This window comes from Austrofundulus limnaeus, unplaced genomic scaffold, assembly GCF_001266775.1.
Source record: "Austrofundulus limnaeus strain Quisiro unplaced genomic scaffold, Austrofundulus_limnaeus-1.0 Scaffold434, whole genome shotgun sequence".
NCBI lineage: Eukaryota > Metazoa > Chordata > Actinopteri > Cyprinodontiformes > Rivulidae > Austrofundulus > Austrofundulus limnaeus.
The window spans coordinates 246,203-252,605 of NW_013952836.1; the positions used below are offsets into that span (position 1 = coordinate 246,203).

Genomic DNA, 6,403 nt, shown 5'->3' on the forward strand with positions numbered 1-6,403 from the left:
AAGATACTGCGCAGAACCCTCAAGCTCCCAGGCCTCTGGTAGAGGACCCGAGCTCAGAGGATGAAAGAGACCACCCGCGGAGGGTGAAAAGGGAATTTTATATATATATAGTTAAAGGCTGTCAGGAATTTATACACTATCAGTTTAAACTTTTAGGTGTAGAACCAATTGTTAGAGCCTGTCAGGAATTATTACAAAATATCAGTTTAAAATGTATTTTTAGGTGTAGAACCTGCTTTAAATAGTAAAACCTGATTGTTCAAGTCTTTGAAATTTCATTCTCCACATTAGCACCCACCAACTATACTGAATAGTATTTAGTCAAATCCAATTAAAATTTGACCTGATAAATAATAAATTATTGTTCTTTCTTAAAATGACAAGCATTGATCATGTTTTAGTTTAATAGCTAATCTTAAAACTATGAAAGTATGTTTGCATTGTATTTCTAGGGATGCATGTGGCCTGCAGCCTTGCATGTTAAAGTTAAAAATATACTTCATGTGATCTGTTRGTGCCTGGAGTATGTGTTGGGGCTGACTCTCAGCCAGTAAAGAGACCAGGTATAAGCTGAATATCTGTAAAACTGACTAAGGTGTAGTGATATTTGTCTTGGTTAATGGTGATTAGTTCAAGTGCCCGTCTTGAATCTGTCAGGATCCTTGTGCGTTTGTTGTTGTGTGGTTTCTTGTTTCTTTCTTGTTTTAGTTTTGCACAGTTCCAGTTTTGACTTCTTAGGTTTCGGTATTCGATGATTCTTTTGTTTATCACTCCTTGTCCCTTTAGTTTATTTAAGTCTGTCACGTTGCTTGTGTCATTCACATTGAACTCAACTTTCCCTCAGTCAGCTCTTCAGTCAATTAATCCCACCTGTCGCACAATCCCGATCAGCTCAGCTGCCTGTTTGTCACTCTGTTTAGTCCATCTCTTCTCACCCACACCTCAGTAGATCATTGCTTTGTATTTGTTCCATCGCTGATGTTTCTCAACTGTTCCTCTGTTCTTCTCCTGTCTTCAGGTCATTTGCTGCCTCATCAGTTTTCTGTTTTTTGCTTCATTATTAAAGCATTTACAGCTGATCCTCTTGGTCCTATCAAACCATCCACCCTTAAAAAACTCAGGTTGACTCTGAAATGTTCATCTAATGTTTACTTAAAATGTTTTTTTAATCACCTTCACCAGTAGGAGGCCTCAGGGAAGACCCAGGACTCCTCTCTGGTTGGGAATGCTTCTGGGTCTCACAGGATGAGCTGGAAAGTGTTGCAGCTGATGAGACCTTTCTCTCCTGGACCTGTTGCCTCTGCGACCCAACTATAAGCAGCTGGAGATGGAGGTAACTTCTTCATACGTTCTGCTACTTTAGTCTTCATATAACAACAAATTCTGCTCAATAAGAAGATATAAAAGGAGGGTATTACTTTTCCTTTTTTTAACTGGTGAACTTTGCAAAAAAATTTTACTTTGTTTACAAAAATTTTCTCCTTTCATTTGAAACATTGTTGTCTTTAAAAAGCRTTTCAGCACACTGTTTTTGTTTTCGTATTTTTATGATACAATTTTTTTAATTTTTAGTTTCAGTAATTTTAGCTACCATTTGGCAACTTTTAGCTTTTAGCTACAACAATATTCTGCTACACCTCACTTTTAGCTCTCGTTTAGATGTTTTTGACTATTAGTTTGTTACTTTTAACCCGCCTTTTTTTATTTTAGAAATTATCTATCCCTTTMATGCTTTTAGCTAGCTTGTTGCATCTTTTTGTTAAGGCCCTGTCACACTGAACAACTTATGCCAACTTATGAACATTTCAAAGACGCCTAAGTTGAAGCTTGAATTGAAAAAATCAACAGGAAGCTTCTTTTCGGTGTGTACATGATGTAATGCTAATAAATTGATCAAATATATAACTTTTATTAGCAATTTAGACATAAAAAAGTTTCATAAGTTGTTTAGTGTGACAGGGCCTTACGTCTTTTCTTCACCAAGTCTTGTGCTACTTAGCATTTTGGCACTTTTAACTAGCCTTTTGATGTTCTTAGTCTTTATAGTGCATACAYGTGGCTAGCATTTCCTTAGTTTTTGTTTGCCTTTTGTTACTTTTAGCCACACGTTTATAATTTTTCTTTTCTAGCTTGGAAGCTTAGCTCTTAACTTGTGTGTTTTGCGTCTTAGTTTTTAGCCAGTGCATTGCTAATTTTGTCTAGCATTTAGCTTTTTAGTTTTTGTTTACCAATTTGTTACTTTAGGCTACCTGTTAATAACCTTTCTCTTCTAGTTAGCCTATGGAAGGTTTTAGCTAATGTTTTGCATCTTACACTCTAAAAATGAAATGTTGGATTTACTTAACCATGTTATGTCAACTGGATCCACTTAACTGAGTTGAGTAAATTCAAAGCAATGTACCAGTTTTTTTTTAAACCAAAGAACATGAGTATGTTGCTTTGAATTTACTCAACTCAATCCAACATTTCATTTTTAGAGTGTACTTATTAGTCTGTTGTTAATTTTACTTGGCATTTAGCTTCTTTTAGTTTTTGTTTACATTTTGTAACTCTTAGCCATAGATTTATATAAACAAACATATCCTTTTATAATATACATCTATGCATTTAGCAACCTGTTTGACTTTTCTATAGCCAGACTTTTGAAACATTTACCTCTTAGCTAGAATTTTGCTCATTTTCGTTTTCTTGCAATTTGTTACATTTAGCTAGGCAAACTTTTTTACAACTTTAGCTAGTCTTTTGATATATTAGCTAGCTTTGATATAGCTAAACTTTTGGTGCTTTTAGCTAGCATTTTGCTACTTTTAGCCTTTTTTAAGTAGTGTATTTCTACTTCCAGGTTGCAGTTTTCTACTTTTGGCTACAGCATTTACCATAATTTATTTTTCCATCAATATTCTGAATAGCCTCTCAGCTTATAGTTAAATTTTAGCTTCTTCAGTGCAACGTTCACTCTACATTATCACAGAAAAATGCCTTTGACAAGTATAAAAGCTTTGTTTAATTGCATCATCTGTAGCTCCTCAACATCTGCTGTGTGTGATCCCAGTGACATGTTGTGTACGTCTCACTCTGGCTCTCCGGGGATCCAGACATCCTGTCATTTAGTTCCAAACGGCTAAATGTTGGATTGTTTTCAAGTAGACAAATTTCTGTTTCATCGACTGAAAATGGAGTTGATGGAAAAGCTTAATTGCCGCAGCTCAATCTGTTTTGCCAATATCAAGCAAAAAGCGGACGTGGTTGTAGAGAGACACTTTTATGAGCACATCTTTCAAGCTTTCACAGTATGTCATGAGATTGTTCAGATTTGGAAGGATCTCATAAAGTTGTTGAATTTTTCCGTAAGCCAGAATCAGRGCACCAAGGCCCCTCCTGCAGGTGGAGGTCTTTTATTTCTATTGGTTCTCCTCTGTGGGTGAGAATATGTTTTTAGTCTTGAAAAGTCCTTTGGACAAATCATCCTTTAAATCCTTCTTTTCACATWTAAATCATCCAGTTGGGCTCTATATTAAGTGCAACATTGCTTTGGTCTGAAATCCTCCTTGTACCTTCATATGCCCCTCTTTCACCTCTTTTCCAATGTGTTTCTGAGAGCAACTCGTTTTAATGCTGTCTCTTTAATGCTGTCTCTTTAATCTCACATCTCTTTGATGTGCTTCACATCCCGCCTGCCTCCAGTTTCCGTACTGGTTCTTTCCAATTTTGCAGAGAGGTTTACTGTTATCTAGCTGTGCAGAAACTATTTAAGACAGAGGAAAATAAAAATGGAAGAGATTCTTTAAATTTGGCTACATTGTTCTCTGATGCACATCTGAAATTTACTCTAAGTGGCTGTGTAATGTAAACTCAAAGTTTATTAAAAAATGATCAGAGAGAACAGGATTGTGGGGGTGTATTATTAAAGTTATTACTCTCTATACCAGGGGGTATTCAATTAAAATTTAAACGGGTCCAATCAGAGAGAATTTCTTAAGACCAAGGTCCATAAGATCATAATGTCCTACTATTTTAGAGTTGTATATATTTAAGTAGCTTAGTAGCTGTGTCAATGTCTGCACAAACTGATTTGCATATCAAATTAAATGAATTCAGTCTAATTCAAATACTTTTTCAATATTTATTGTCACATTTATTGTTTCATAATTGCATTAAACATTGCCACTTTTAATAAGTGTCACGTTTCTGAACACGTGAGACTCACCAGTTTAGTTCCAGTGGGAAGTATAAAGAAAAAAGACCGTCCATCCTGGAAAAAATGCTCTATTTTTGCTTTCAATTTTTAATTTTTTATGCTACTATATATATACACACACACTGTATATACACACATATACATACATACACTGTATATACATATATACATACATGCATATACTGTATATACACACATACATACATATATACAGGAAAACTATTTAATATCTGACCAATTTAATAAATACTAAGCTGCCAACTAGAAGTAGCTCCAGAGCTAATTTACAGCCTATATTACAAATTAATTAAAATATGTCAACAAGAGTAGACTTGTTCATCCAGCCTTACATGCCAGAGCCAGAGGAGAATGAAGACGATAAAATTGTAGTTGGTAAGTCCAGACTTTATAYGTCTGTTCCGTCACAAATATTGTGACATTGTAGTTCAGAAAACGTCATAGAAAACAGAGAAAACTGAACGGGTAGAAAAATTTGGCCTAAATAGAATATAAATATATCTATGCAGCACCAGGAGAGACTAATTGAACTTTTCTGTTCCCATACTCCAAGTACACAACAAAAAGCATGTAGGAGCTAAAATAAAATGTGGATTTTGCATGATGTCCCCTTAAAAAACAGAGAAAGGTGCTGTTTTCCTTCTTGGTCAGTAGATGGCGATAAAAACACACAAGTCAAACAGAAATTTGTTTTGCCTGTAAAAATGATCTTCAGCAGTTAGGTATTTTATTATATTATTGTCATGGACACAAATAAATCAGACATGTTTTATCCAACTAAGAGCTCAATCTAAATTTAAGAATAATTTTCTGCATTGTTTTTTAGTTCAGTTCAGACTTTAAAGGGACTAACGAGAGGCAAGGCTCTTTTCCTTACCCATCAAATATTCAGGAACATTTTTATAGGGAGAAAAAAATCAGAGTTAAGGTTTCAGGAAGCCGTTCTGTCAATCAAATATGCACAAACATCTTTCCCCGCTGAGGAAAACAAAAAACATCACATTAAAAAAAGCTGTTGCATCCTTCAGCATCCCCAGAAGTCTGCGACACTCGTGCACCGAGATGATTGACAAACGCAGACATGACATTTTCCCTTTGAATTAACAGCCATTGGAGTTTGTTCGACATGAAACATTTGGGTCGATAATGTACAGTTTTGGAGACTTGGTGTCACAAATTTCAGGCTCTGAAGGCGGGAAAGTGGGGAAATTCTCTGCTGCTGAGAGTAAAACATGGAGGAGGAGGACATTATTTTTCCAAACTGAGCTGAAGCTCGAGGAGTTGCTGGCGATGACAGATGGCAAAGGGAATCAAAGGCAGATGGAAAAATCATTTCCAACATGTTTATCAATGTCAAGTCGTGTGTGTGTGTGTGTGTGTGGGGGGGGGGGGTTCCCTGAGGTTAATGAAAAACTTGAGTGGATTTGTAAAAAAAGCGGGAAACACCCACAGTGATGGTGATACAGTTGTGTTCACCTTTTTTACCTGTGAATTTTACAAAAAACACAACAGACAGTTTACAGCMTTTTATAGGGTTTTGTGAATAAGAACAAAAAATATCTTATCTGTCACAGATAGCTCTTTAAAGTGTAACCCCCCCCCCCGTGAAACCATAACCCCACCCACAGGCAAATTTGAAAAAGGCCAACAAAGTGGGCTGTGCCACGAGACACTGAGGGGCACGACCTAAAGTGTGGGGATGAGCGAGTAGGTGTAGTCAGGATGAGGGATTATGACATCTAGCCTAATTTGACAGGATTACATTTCTGAAAACAGGTCCAGTGTTGTCCAGATGCATAAAATGTGTTGAAAACAGCCTGACAAATCACAAACTTGGTTTTAAATATTTAATACAGGTTATACGGGTGTATAAGTATTTTAATTTTTAATCTAGAGCGATTAACGGTGCTCAAGATAGTGAAAAATTAGGTGGAATCACATTTTAGCCCTTTCCTGAACTGGAAGCTTCAGCTTCATTTGGCAATCACCCCACTGGCAGGATTAAGGGCTCGACACACGGGAGGCGACGTCGCTCGCTCTCCATTCATTTTCTATGGAGCCTGTGCGGTGAGGCGACAATCGCTCGTCCTCCTCCAGCCAAGTGACCAGCAAAAATAGTGTATGTGAAATTTCGCGCTTGTACATGTAGACGTGCACACGCGAGCTTGTGATGCGACATATGAAAGT

The 6,403-nt window shown here is 36.6% G+C and overlaps 1 long non-coding RNA gene across 1 annotated transcript in view; it reads left to right on the plus strand.

Moving 5' to 3' along the window:
- Positions 1-940: 940 nt before the first annotated feature.
- Positions 941-6,403, plus strand: part of LOC106529283 (uncharacterized) — a 10,624-nt gene continuing 5,161 nt past the window's right edge. The window contains exons 1-2 of the long non-coding RNA XR_001311621.1: positions 941-1,018; positions 1,186-1,333. This is a non-coding gene — a long non-coding RNA (uncharacterized LOC106529283). The remainder of the gene's footprint in view (positions 1,019-1,185; positions 1,334-6,403) is intronic.